We start from the raw sequence: 14,531 nt of genomic DNA on the forward strand, positions 1-14,531 counted from the left end.
CCTACATGCTGCAACACAGGTATGAAATATATTATGTTTTAGTGAGTGTCCAAAGCCACTTTAAATCGGGTCACATTATTGACTGTTGTGTGTCCGAGAGTCAGCTTGTGGGTTTTGTAAGGGCCAGCATGAGGGACAAGACCTAGAAAGTTGTGGTGAGTTAAGCAGGGAGGTTGGTAACGTTAATGCTGCTAGTTAACATTAGCTAGGCTACTGTAGCCTTCATACTGTATGATTCATATCAATCATTAACCTAGGAATACTTCTTTGTGCATTTAATGAACATTTTGTGTAATAATTCACGGCAAATTAATAAACTGAATATGGTGGTCCAAGAGCAGACCATGCACCAGTCCATGCATCAGCCCGACTGAGCAGTGATGACAGCATAGGATGACAGTCAGGTACGAAGCACTGCACCATGTTGCTAACGTTAACTGCTTTCACACACACACAATATAAAATACATGATGATAAATATAAAATTAAATATCAAAACACTATTATTTACACGATTACTCCTGAAATAACTGCTATTAACTGCACATTCACTATATAAAAATCACTGTTTGGAGGAAAGGGTTCGTGTGCTGTCGCCGGTTGGAAATTGTCAAATGGCGCGGTTCATCCTCGCTTATATTATTCAGTGAGGCGCGGTGGTTTATGGGATGAGTAGTTCCTTCACTCGGAAATGAAAATATGTACACAGTCTTGTACCTTTGACTTTTTTTGGATTTTCTCTTTCACTCGAAATGATATGTTGTATGAGTTATGCCGTAGCTGGTTAGCCTAACACATGCTGTAAAACTCTTTAGATACGGATTTTTCCAAAACGTCAATTGGGAATCTTACTTCCGGCACCTAACCGCATTTTGGCTGTGGGCGGGACTGTGCAGCCCTATTTTACAACGGCATCGAACGTGATTCAGCCAATCACAATCAAGGCCCGGAACTATCAGTTTTAGAATGGAACTTGTTGCGTCTGCCGTCTAGTCGAGTTTCAAACACTAGCTCACTTTGCTATTTTAATATTAGCCCAGCCTCACAAAACTTGATCTTATTGCAGACCAATGCTATTTGCCCATAGTACCAAATGATACAAAATCAGTTATTTGTCTGTCATCCTTTTTAACACAGTACAGTAGCATGTTATTAAGGTTTGAGGATCATATTATGACTTGTTTATTTCCACCATGCCTTCTCCTCAAACATAGTAGTAAACATATCTAGTTAGCTTATTTATTTTAGTGGGCTAAATGGTTAAATTTAAGTTGTTAGTCTCTAGTTTCTTGCCATTCTGTTGACGCTTACAGTTTGTGCCTATGAACAGGGCTCTATATTTCTTTCTGTCTTGACAGGACCTGCAGAATTCAGATATGCCATGAGAAATCTTCTAAGCTTTTTCAGGAGATACAGCAGCCTGCACACAGGTGGTAGAGTGAACGCCGGAACCTCCCGTCATTCTTACAGTAGGCTAGCCCATGGCAAGTCAAACGAAGCATTGCGATACCCTGGTGTGCCTAACTGTTGGGCCACACAATTCAGCCACTGCTCACACAATTCAGCGGTAAGGTAATTTTCATGAATTTCCATATATTCCCATGCTTTTCAGAAGGACAGCCAAGTTAGACAGATAGTACATTCATATTATAATATCTACTTGCTACTCCCACTAGCCTACCATGTGGTAAGTCGAGCTGATGCAGAATAAACACGTTTCTCCAGTGCTTCCTCTTTGCCTGTAGGTGTTTTTTGTTTCTCTTTGAAAGACAAACAACAGTGACCATGTTGCAGCAGGATGTTGTTCAGATACATGTGTTAAACATGTGCATGTTTTAAGTAAGAGTAGTCAAACAAGTTGCAAGCATGCATGGTTAGAACTCAACTTTAAACATGAATAGTTTTGGTTCCAGTAGCCTATACCAGACAATAGTCTCGTGTTGTGTCTTCAACTTCCTTCTCAAATATGTTCAATCAGTTTGTGTGCTTCTGGAGATAACCTGTCAATTGAAACATGGTGCACGTATACAGAAAGATTACTGTAGATTTCAACACACAAGTTACAAGCTCTATGGAAAATCCAAAAGGACTGATTTTTATGCAGGACCCAGATCCAGACCTAGGGTGATTCTTCTTGCCAACCTGGAGAAGTATTGGAAATTGTCATTGAGGTCAGCGAATGTCAAGGCGGGGACAAGGTGATGGTAGGATACCACAGCTGCCCACACCAATTGATCCAAGGCTCCGAAACAGTAGCCTACATCTCCTTACAGAACAAGGATCTGAGAGGAGTTTGCAGAGATGTAAAAGTCCGGCTTCAGAAAGTAAAAGTCCTGCCATGTATTGGATCTACCTGTGCACTTAACACATATGATTTCAGGTATTAACTGATCTTCCTGGCATAAGAGTTGTGCTAATTAGAATCAGTTGATTAAGCGAATGGTTGGAACAAAAATGTGGCAGGACTTTACTTTCTGAAGCCGGACTTTTACACCTCAGGGAGTTTGCGATCTCTACTGGAGTAGGCAATCAGATCCAATTCTGGAGAACTTTTTCTCCAACATGCTGGCTGTCTGCCTTAGGCCTATATGTGAGTCCAAAAACAACCTTTAACGTCAAACCAAGAAAATAGACACATGAAGTAGGAGGCAAAATGTCCATGAACTTGAGCCGAATGAAAGTTGCAGAAATGTTCATAGTCGTTATAAGAGGAGGGCACATTTTTAACAGTATAACCACATTATAAATAGTGTTTATTAACATAGTTGAAGGTTGTGTTCCTGTAACCTTTGCTGAATTGAAAAGGAATGGAAAAAATATCTTAAACTTACTACAGACCCTGGCTACCACAGTATGTATAGCTTCTTAGGCATGATGTAGGACATATTCAAAAATCACTGTATTGTTTTTGGAAGTTAATGAATAATTATATGAACTTACTGAACACCTTGTTTGGAATATTGGTTCGGAATTATTTGTTGATATGCATCCCTTACCCTTCAGAGTAACTGGAAACTGCAATAACCCACATATATAATGTGCAAATAATATGTGGCACACAGTAGTATTAATACAGTATAGACCCGGGAAATCCATGCTGTCAAAAAATACATTTTTTTTTTTTCGATTATAGAATGTCAGTTTAATGCCTGACTCTATTTGCAGTATTAAGCCAGTGTGTGTGTGCCCTGTCAATTCAGTGTGTAGAGTACAGTCTGCACCCTAATTACACTCCAGGTGTCAAGAGTAACTTCATCACCTTCTACACGCACCAGTCTGTGAAAGAACTCTAAATGAACCCCCCCACCCCAACACCACCACTATCCACCCTCCCTCAACTTCCCCACTTTGCATTGCTGTCATAGACTATTTGCCGCTGTGGTCAAAAATATCCAGGCAACACTCAGGTGTGAGGAACCACTGCAGGTTTATTCACGATACCGGGAGCAGGTCACTAGCAACAACATGTTCCAGTAACACTACTCAAAGTCCTCTAGGGCGAAGCCCCATCTTATACATGTTAATTACATTGGTAATACAAATCACATGAGTACAATGGTCTTTTCCAAAAATCCTCATACATGCAGAAATACAACAATACATATACACTTCTTGGACATAGCATGTGATCCATGCACCATACGCAAGTCATGTGGCTACTCCAAATAAGTAGATAATTGGTCAATACAATACATATACATCCTTCAACATTCTCTTGCCATAGTCTAGTTCCTGTTGGGATATTCCTAATATTACTGCCTCAGGCAGAATACCCTTAACTCGTGACAAAGGGGGTCACATGACCTTTATTAGAAAGTCGTGACATGGAGAGAGCAAATGACAGACAAAGCAAAGTTGATGCACAGTATTGAATGTATAGAAAGCATACACAGAATATAAGAAAATGAATTGTTAATCACTTCTATGTAAGAAATGTAGATTAGTAATAATCACTTTCATAAAAAATGTTAGTAATCCAAAATTTCTCCTTCACCGCCCTAGCGTTGCCTTGAACTCACTGATGAAGAATGTGCGGGCAGGGTTGTGGATATCCACATGCCATCAAGGACATTCTCAGAAATTAGGCAGGAACACTGTTCTCCTCAGTCCTCACCTTTTAAATGTGAATAATACCTCTTAACTCAATTAACTTTGCCCATATCTACAGCTACCGCACATTTTCGCCAAATACTCTCCAGTTGATAATTTCTTCTTCTTCTTCTTCTTCTTCTTTTTCTTCTTTTTCTTCTTTCACAAAAATACCCCTGTCGGTTGCCAGCGCTCATCAGTGTCTGGCGCTGCATCTGTGTCGCTGGTGTCACCTGCGAGGGCACGTGAGAGCGACGAGTGAGACAAAGGGAATGTCATGGGTGACACGCCGTCACCTTCAACAGGAAGTTAATAGAGAAGGAGTGTGTGTCAGCTCTCTCCTCATAGCGTGATGGATCTTCATCCCAGGGCTAAATAATCCCTTAACCCAAGTCTGTGCTCTCCACCATACCCAACAGCACCCAACACACACACACACACACACACACACACACACACACACACACACACACACACACACACTACTCACAGTCGTGGCAGGTGAATATGCACCCTCACAGACCTCTGAAGGCTAGCTTGACAGCTCTCAATAAACTCTATCACAGTTTCTCACTATTTTTCTCCCCCCTCCTCCTCCCCACACTATTTTTAATCTCCATTGGAAGACGGCTGGTATTGAGTTGGCAGACGCTAAAATCCAGCTGTCAGCAAAACAGGCTGATATTAAGAGGAACCCACCCCAGCATGCTGGAGGTAGATCTGCACCTTGCCAGTAATTACCCCCTTTTCCTTCTCACTTTGATCTCGCAGGATGATGAGATGCAAAAACCATCAGAGAGGAGACCAGTGGCTGAGCGGCACGGAGGAGTGATTGCGATTTCTTTTTTTAGCCACTCTCCTTTCTTTCTTTATTTCCCTCGTTCTTTCTTTCTTCCCCCCCCCCCCTTGCTGTCGTTTAAGAGATAGATGAAATTTTTGTACGGAGTTCCACAAAGCTTTTTTATTTCACGAGCGACTCCGGACAAAAAAAAAAAAGGGGGGGGGGGGTAAAAAAAAGACACAAAGTCAGAGAGTAGAAAAGGACTCGTCTTCTCAGACGCATCTCATCAAAATCCCCACCTGCAATGTCTGAAGTAAAAATGTCTTCATTAGGTCTCAGGGTTCTAAAGAAAATACCAGGGCCTGCACAAAGCCCAAGGTCTGCGCCTGACCTTTCTTTGGTTTTAATCATTGCAACTCTTGACAGCTTAATAAGTTGAAGGTGGCTGGATCATAGCCTAACTTAATAAGGCCCACGGCAGAGCCTTGGCCATCTATGATTGCTCCCATAAGTCTTCACACATCTGGTGCCATGTCCTTGGGTGGGGAAATATTTTCCATAACTTTTCTTATGTTCCTAGTTGCTGCCGCCGCCGTCGTTGCCCTGGATCTTTATTAGGTGGAGTGATACACTGCGTCGTGTTGCAGTGCGGTCGCCCCTGTCCTCTCACTGTTGAACACACACACACACACACACACACACACACACACACACACACACACGCACACACACACACCCTCATTACGCCGGGGCTTGCCTGTTGTGCTTCCACTGTGGCTGCTGCCTCCATAGTGTTTAACTCATTAAATATTCCCATAATTTATAGGTGTACTTTGTAAATCATGCCATCATATTTAATTTATTCCCCCTGAAGTATATTGTTGTACAGGATATATGTGCTCCATATTTTGTGCTTTATTACTCCTATAGATGAATTACTCTCCCTTTATGATGCACATAAGGTGTATAATTCCATATGCAGTAAAGTCGAGTTTTATGGAGCCGTTGTAGCTTTCCCCATTTTGAGGCGCAGGTCTACTGTGTTGAAGATTAATCTGGGGGTATTAGAACACCATTTTACCCATGGTGTTAGGGTGAGCAGCTCATCCTTCCCGCTTTACGTGGTTCCCGGAGTGGGATCCTCCACTTAGCTTAGCATGTGCAGATATTCTCGGGTGCATTTTACTGCACGCCAACATACATGAATCAACAATTACTCTTTACAGAGCGCACAACTGTGACAGGGGAAATTATTGTAGGTTCAGTGGTGAATTGTACTACAACAATCAAATGTAAAAGCTTTGTCGCAGTGTTGTAAAATTCCAAATGCTCCCTATAACACAGAAAACATGGACAGCTGTTTGCATTTGCCTTCAGATACAGGTTGATGATGGTTAACAAAAGGAAATTTACTGTTGCCTGCTGTGCCAAGAAATTCGTTTTTACTTAGTTGCTTTTAGCAAATCTTTTTAATTATTGTAACACAAACAATTATTATCACCAAAAGAAAAAATGAGTAATAATAATAAATCAATTATATTGAATAAAAGGTATTTGTTACAAATCATTTGTCTAAGTACCAATCAAAAAGTCATGTAGAACAGTAATATTGAGAAAAAGCTTTTTACCTTTCAAGAATTAATTGTTCGTCTGCCTTTTGCGAAATTCACAGTAAGTGAGCTTGATCTAGTTGTCCACCCCTGTTTATTTAGGGCAGGATCAGACGGGGCAGTTTGCTGCCACTTCTACAATGCGAGGTGAACAACGTATTAATAAAAATGTGAATGACGTTGGGCTTTTCCGCTTGGAGTTCAACTTTTTCTGATTTGAGGCACTCAGGGCGCGACTGCAAAACTGTGAGGCACAGCAGGCGCATAAATTGTGAGATGCCCAGTTTGCTTATAACCAGCACGCAAATCACTTACTGCCAATTCTAAAACAACAGAAAAAAACTCCTCCTCTCCCTAGTGCTGCAGTACTGCAACAACAGTGTCCTGTCTGATCACGCCATTAGTCTACTTTTTACCTTCAAGAATTATTTTTCATGCACAACCATTAACGCCAGCTTTACCCTGCAGCCATACATGAGTAGCAAGTGTTACAGCATAGTGAGCATCGGTCTTACATGGCAGCTCAGTACTACTGGCTTCCTTCCTCAATTGTAACCACAAGCAAGAGGAATGTTTGGATCGATGCAGGCCTTGTTTTGCCAGCACTTTTTGCCTGTGAAATAATTGGATTGACACTGACAGGGCAACAAAGCCGGGGAGTTTTTCCTGACCGGTTGGTGACTGCACGAGTGTGGTGCACATGGTGGACTAACTGACACCTGACCTGACTGCTTAGGAGGCTCTGCAGCTCTCCAATGCACGGGAGAGACGTATCAACCAACCACAAGCCTCGATTTTCTGTCATCCTGGGCTGGCAAAGCAAGGAACGCTTTGACAGACAATTCCATTCAAGGAACGAGGAGAAAAAGGAGGAGAGAGAGATGGAGGAGGACGAGCAGGCCAGATGTGGGGAGAGGAATGTTTGGACGGCCACAGAGTGAGAGAGCATGTCGTTTTAGCCCTCATTTCCTGACTCACTGCAGGGTCTGATCCTCCTGCCTTAGGAGGGATCAGGCCGGGGGCCGGACACGTCTCCTGACTATTCATCTCGGTCCATTCTGAGGCAGTGAATACATTAAGAAGAACTCATTCCAAAATGATTTTTCTCTGCCTCTTGACACCATATTCACACTTAGTTTAGAGTCCAGTCGAGACTTGAGACATTCCAGGATTCTGTCACTTATAGTTAACTGCTACATTAGACTTAAATGACTCACTGCAGTCTAAGAACAACCCATGGTCTATTTTTGGATGGTAATGAGTGCAAACTTTTGTTGGGGACCACAGTAGTTTTGAGTAAGACCGGAACGAAATGGCAGTATAGCGATAGCCTTTGGGGTCAGCTCACTACTTGAAAGTAAACTGCTACTTTAAGCCACTGAAGGCTCAAAATATCATTACACTCTTTGTGATACTGTAGAGGGTCCATCCAGACAAACCGAGGTAATTGTAACTTTGTAAGTGTACAGAAAGGGTATAAAAATGACTGTTTGTGCATTACCTTACCTTCTTATTCTGATCGCCGCCGTCTTGTCAGGAAAAGTCCATACAAGTCAATTATCGAATTCAGCACAAGCTACTGTCAATTGACACAAAAAGAGGTGAGTTGTGTGGACTCTCTTCTCATAAGATGGCGATCAGAATAATAGTAACTAGTAAGGTAAGGCACTGACTGCACAAACAATCCTTTTCTTTACACTTACGAAGGTAAAAATGACTTCAGTTTGTCTGCAGAGACAATCTCCATAGTAGCATAGTAGTAATGATTTTTAGCCTAGTTAATGGCTTAAAAGATTTTAAGCGCAAAAAAGCGTGCAGTGTGCAATGTGATATACAAAGTATACACAGGTGGGGCATAAACAGTTATAAAGTGACAACAAGATATAAAGTGCAGTGTAGACAATAGTGTACAGTTAAGAAGGTGGAATGGTTTACAGTAATATAAATGAACTATAAATATGTGCAGTGTATTAGCAGTAACCTTATAAGAGCAGAATAGATATGGCTATGTAGTATGAACAATGTATGAACAATATGTACAGATGATAAATGAACTATAAATATGTGCAGTGTAGTAGCAGTAGTAACATTATAAGAGTAGTAAGAATAATATAAATATATGCAGTGTATTAACAGTAATATATTATAAGAAAAACAGAGTAATTATGGACATTCAGTTTGAACCGTAGACAGAGATGTACAGTATGTACAACAGTGTGGTAACAGTACCATTGAAGTGCAGAAACGGAATTTGACATACGTTGTTTTGGTCCCCAACAAAATGTTTAGTCGGAGTCGTCCTTTTTTTATATCATCTGACCTTTTCAGTAATGATTAGCTTTAGCATAGTGCAATACACACTATTTAGGTAAGCAAAGTTTTCGTAGTTTTTTTTTAATGGTCTAAAATTAATAAAAGATAATGCTTTATAGTCTTTTATACAACGCAGCATCTGGCAAATTAAACTGATAAGAAAGCATGTGCTTTTATTCCTTTCCGCTGGCAGATCCACTCTCATCAAGATTTTTGTCTCTTTGCTCTCTGGTCGTCGCTGTGACCCACACATCTTCAGAAGGCGACCAGCCTGCCCGCCCGCCCGCCTGCTCGCCTGCTCGTTCCCCCTCTCGTGGTCCTACTCTCTCTCCAGCCCATTAGTCGCCTCCCCACCGCCTCGCTCTCCCACGCCTTCATCAGGCCGTCTGAAGCTGAGAGCCCGAGCTCAGAACTGCGTCTCTCTCCGCCAAACTGCTGCGTGAAGGAAGAAAGAAAGAAAGAAAGAAAGAAAGAAAAATCGTTTTCAAGCTTACATCTCATGTAATGCAGGGCGGTGAATGTCTGCTCTGCTCTCTTTCTCATGCTTTATTTCAGCTTGAGATATTTTAATGAAGGCCTAGGGTGAGGTGGGGTGGGGTGGGGTGAGGTGAGGTTGGTTGGGTCCTCGCTTTGGTCGAGCACAGCCCTTGCGGCAGCGGTGTGGCCCACATGTATCGACTCTGAGCGACTGAGGGGGGTGGTGGCCACAGGAGGGAATCTGCTATTTCTCCCGGCTCCTTTCATTGTTCCCAAAGACCCTTCTTGGTCTTTAAGACCTGCCCTCGAACGAGACTGAGCAAATTGAAATGCAAATAGTCTTTTACATTTTCATGTGAAGCAACTGTAACACCATTCTGTGTGAGTGCCATTGTACAGTGTGCGCTGCCTGTGTCTGATATAAGAGTATGGAGTCAGAAAGAGACGAATAGGCCAACAGAACATGGAATATATTTTAAGTCATTTGCTCGATTTGTATCGGTGTTACTTAAAAATGCATATTTAATGACTGTAAAATAGATTCCTTTTTAATATGCTCATATAATGTGAGGAATTAGAAAAAAAAAATTGAATAGTTCATAATGTCTTTAACACACAATTAGATGGAAGGTCCTAAATACATTTCTAAAATGTACACAGTTACAAACAACAAACTACAAAACAGTTAAAAATGCATCCAAGATGATGATGAAATTGATTCCATTTGCATTCACCTGTTTACAGTGATGTCCAGTGTTCTCCTTGTCCCATGCTGTCCCCTTTATGCCTTTTCTCGCCACGGATCAAATTAAAAATGTGAGGCGTGGGTTTAAAAGGCCAAGCTCAGGTCTTTGCCTCCAGGGTTTGTACATCAGTGCTGATAGAGAGCCCCTGTGAACCATGGGAAATCTTTCAGCGGTCACGAAGCAGTACCGCCCCACCCCCATCAATCCTGTGTTTTTTTGTACATGCAGTCTCAGGTCCTTGCCTCGACACTGACGAATGTCCACGGTGGTCTGTTTCAGTGGAGGACTTAACAAGTCGAAATGTTTCCTTCAATTTGTGTAATCCCCGCCTCCCCCCACACACAGTGCTTTGGTCTCATGCTATATGTGAGCAGATTAGCAGCTTCATTTACACCTAATTGGAAACATAGAAAGACAAAATAGTATATGTTTATATTTATATATATAAACATATACTATCTATATATATGTGTGTGTTTTGTGTGTGTTTGTCGAGGAGTATATGTGTGGGTGGGTGTAAATAGATGTTTTTCAACAGCTTATTTTTTCAAGTTTAGCCTTTCATTTTTAGATTTAGTTTTTTACTGAATAAATATTCCATTTCTAAAATGTACAAAATCAACTGCTCGAAAGTCAATTCTGTATGTGTATGCAAACCTCATAATCTTCGCGAAATTAAAACTGTCCCATCGTCAGCCATAAGTGCCAGTATCGGACTTGACTGTAAGTTGCGTGACGTCTGATGCCGGCGATGCTCCGGCGTGTTTACCGTTTTCCCTCCACCTGCCCCTCTCTCCACCCTCCCTCGTCTCTCGTCTCGTCTGCCGTCGAATCCCTTTCCATCCACAGAGGGCTTAGCGGAACCAGTCCCCACTCAATCCCGCCGCGTGCAAAGCCGATTGGAGATCCCGTGCAGGAGAGCTAGCTATAGCCTTATACCTCCACTCCTCTCGCCAGTGCTATCTCTAGTGTGCCACCACTGCTGCACCTCCCAGCCAGTCGGAGGCAGATTCTTCAGCACCAGGCCAGCCCTGCCTTTCTCTCCGCCTCTGAGAACCTAACAGATGGGGAGGAGTGGTGCGGAAGCCCAGGTGGCTCCAGGGCTTTGGAGATTGATTCATTTGGATTTGACCGTGGAACTGATGGGCTTACGTTATTATCATTTTTTTTTGGTGGGAGAGCTGAGTATATATGTGTACGTGTGAGAGAGCTTGAGTGTGTGTGTGTGTGTGTGTGTGTGTGTGTGTGTCTGGATTGGAGCAGCCATAAGAATGGTTGCTTATGGCTGGGACCATGGACCATTACTGGAGCATGTATGACAAGGCTTTCTATCAGGATTATGCATGTGTGGAGCAGTCATCCCCTTGTCTGTCTGCTCTGCCTGGAGATAGAGCTCAGGGCTCCAGACAGACATCACCAGCTGTCTCCCAAAGTTATTTATTCTTTCACCTGCCGGAACCTTCCCTTAGCAGTTCGACACTCAACACATCAGACTTAAAAATGAGTTGTGGTTTAGACATACACCTCATTTATTTGTGTCCACCATTCTGGTTGTTTGTTTGTAGGCCTGTATATGTGTATGTGTGTGTTTATGTGTGTCTGTTTGTGTTTGTAATTGGAAGTGAGGTTCACCTGTCGAAACCAACGACTCCTTCTCGCACTCCTACGCCAACTTTCTTGACCCAGGGCCCCCTTCTTTCCGCAAACTTCCGTTCCAATTATTTGTCACAAACACAACGTCCTCGAGGGGGGGGCTCGGTGAGCAGGGGCTGTCTGTCTGGAGGGCTGCTGAAGTGCTGGCGGGGGGCCTATAGGGAGATTGGGCCATGGCCCCCGCTGCAGCGGATGTCTGTGGAGGTCAGTCAGGCTCAACCAGCCTTGATCACACCATCAGCCAGCTTGTTATGAGACCTACACTGGCCATTATATTTGGAATCAATCTGAATTTCTCTCAGCCTTGCCAGAAGAAAATGTGGACTAGGGTCAGCCAAGGGACAAAGGAGAGAGAGATAGAGAGAGGGAGAAAGAGAGAGAGAAAGGGGGGAAAGTTAGAGGGGGAGATTAGAAAGAAAATAAATGTAACGCGGACAAGAGCAGTATTAATAGGATTATCGGCTCACAGATTTCAATAGATCATCTGTACAAGGAAGGGAGGGTGAAATCTAAGAAGACAAAAGAGGAAAGGAGAGGGAGATGTTAATAGTTATTTATCAGCACTGCTAGAGAATGTGGAGCCATTTCTGAACAGTGAGCAGTGAGCAGAGCCTCATGCCTTGCAGGAGCGAAGGAAGGAGTGTAAGGACGATAGTTAGAGAACTTCCAGAAAGGAACACGTGGATCACTTATTAAAAATGAAAATGTTTTTAAAAAGTACCCAAAAGGTGTGTGCAGATGTTACGTCGATACCAGCGAGAACATCGCGTCACAAAATTCTTTGATATTTGTTGTATTTTGCGGAGTGAGATATTCATATTTGTGTATGCATTTGACATTCCAAATGTTCAGCATACCATTAGCCCTTAGCAGCATACAGGAAGTGTTTGTGTGGGGGTCTGTGTGTGGAGAAGGAAAACAAGTGGAGAGAGGCAGCCTAAACCTAAAGGCAGCCTCACTGAACTGGTGAACCTCGTGGTTTCGTCTGAAGAAACTTGAAAGAGGAGAGGATGTCTGTGTCTGTGTCTCGTCTGGCAGTCATGGAGAACGGCACTAAAGTGAAGATACACTGGTAATAAGATCTTTTCAAATGTGTACTGGCCACATAGCTCTGTAATGAGAGTAACAGGGTTCAGCTACACAGTAACTGTACCCCTCTAATGTGATGGAACACCTCTATAAACACACTCATGTGAACTGTCACTCAACCAAACACACACGCATGTACGCACACACGCACGTGCGCGCGCACACACACACACACACACACCTCAGATTGGGCTCTTGATCATCCTTATTGGCTTGCTGTAGCCTATTGTATCCATAGATAGATACATTTCGGATGTTTCTTTTTTTCCATCCTTGTTCATATGGAAACCTTATGGACAACGGATTGTAAAGCATTGAGTGGGTGTGCTGCTAGTATAATGTTGTTTTCTGATTATCAGGAGACGGAAGACTTACTCCAGTCAATGGGGTCATGATAGATGCCACCTCCTTTACAGCTAACACGGGAGAAGCTCCTCAGTGCAGATTAGAATCACTTTAAATCATGTTCCCATTACATTTAGCATGCTTTATGACAACATTAATGCCCTGCTACCTTCCTCTGTCCCTAAAAGGAAAGGGATATTACTGTTCCACGCAAGGCATTTCCTGGTTCATTAAACACACATACATTACCGTTCGAGTCAGCCTGTGCTTAGCAACATGACACAGAACATACGCACAAACACTCACTTTTCCCCCACAATATTCCCAAATAGTCATTTTGTCGTACTCTTTGTGATACAGTGTCATCTTGTTTATCAGCATTGTGTACATCACATAATATTTTCTGGTTCATTGGAATGTGGTAGATTTTCCATAAGCTGCTCTTTTGTAAATACAATACTATACAACACAGTACAGTGCAATACAATACAAAAGCGCAGACATTTTAATTCTATTATAGTATCTCAGACTTTATTCAGACACCTTACAAAGCAATCTGCAGGACTAGGGAGCTAAAAAGAGATGAGCTGGATTAAAGAAATGAACAGATAAATTGGTAATGAGCTGCGACTGGCGGGCCGAGCAGCATCTCTTTAGTCCCCCACACATACAGCACTGTACGCCCACTAACCAGCCTGCAGGCCTTCACATACCCCCTACTGACCTCCCCATACGTGTGAGTCACCTGATAGCGTGGTCCTCTTCTCATTCATTTTCTTTGTCTGGTTCACTCCCCCCCCCCCCTTTAACATAAAGCTCTTATCAAGTGAAGCACTTTTCTGCCTTGACATGTTTGGAGACAGTCCAAGTATGCCGCCACCGCACAGTAAAGCAGAACTGATAGCGTGTGTGCATTGTGACACGTATACGTTACTATACGTCTCTGACCGCCACACCAAGAGTCCAGTTTCCACCTCGGACGGACTAGACACCTACCACCGCGGTGAGCGGAGAACTTTTGACAGGACTGAAGAGGCACTCTCACATAGATCATGTTCGGCAGGGTCGCTGTCTGTCTGTGTGGCTGGGGGCGTCGGGGGTGGGGGGTGGGGTGCGCTGGTAGATAGCCATCTGCTGTAGACCTGATGGATTCTGACACAAATGCGACGATGTGCTGAAACCCAGTAGATTTGTATGACAGTGGTATCATTTGGGTGAAATGGATATGTGTGGTTATGTCTCCACCATGAGTGGGATGCTCTTTTAAAAGAATGTTGACAGAAAGAGATTAATGTGCCATATTTTATGACAGTGTGAACATGAGTGGTAATAGCCTACACGCCAAAAAGGTCTCCCCCCCATCTTTAAAGAATCGCAGACAGTTCAGAATGACAGTTTATCTGCTGCAAACAGAAACTACAGACAGCA

The sequence above is a fragment of the Alosa sapidissima genome, chromosome 18 (assembly GCF_018492685.1).
Source record: "Alosa sapidissima isolate fAloSap1 chromosome 18, fAloSap1.pri, whole genome shotgun sequence".
Classification (NCBI taxonomy): Eukaryota; Metazoa; Chordata; class Actinopteri; order Clupeiformes; family Clupeidae; genus Alosa; species Alosa sapidissima.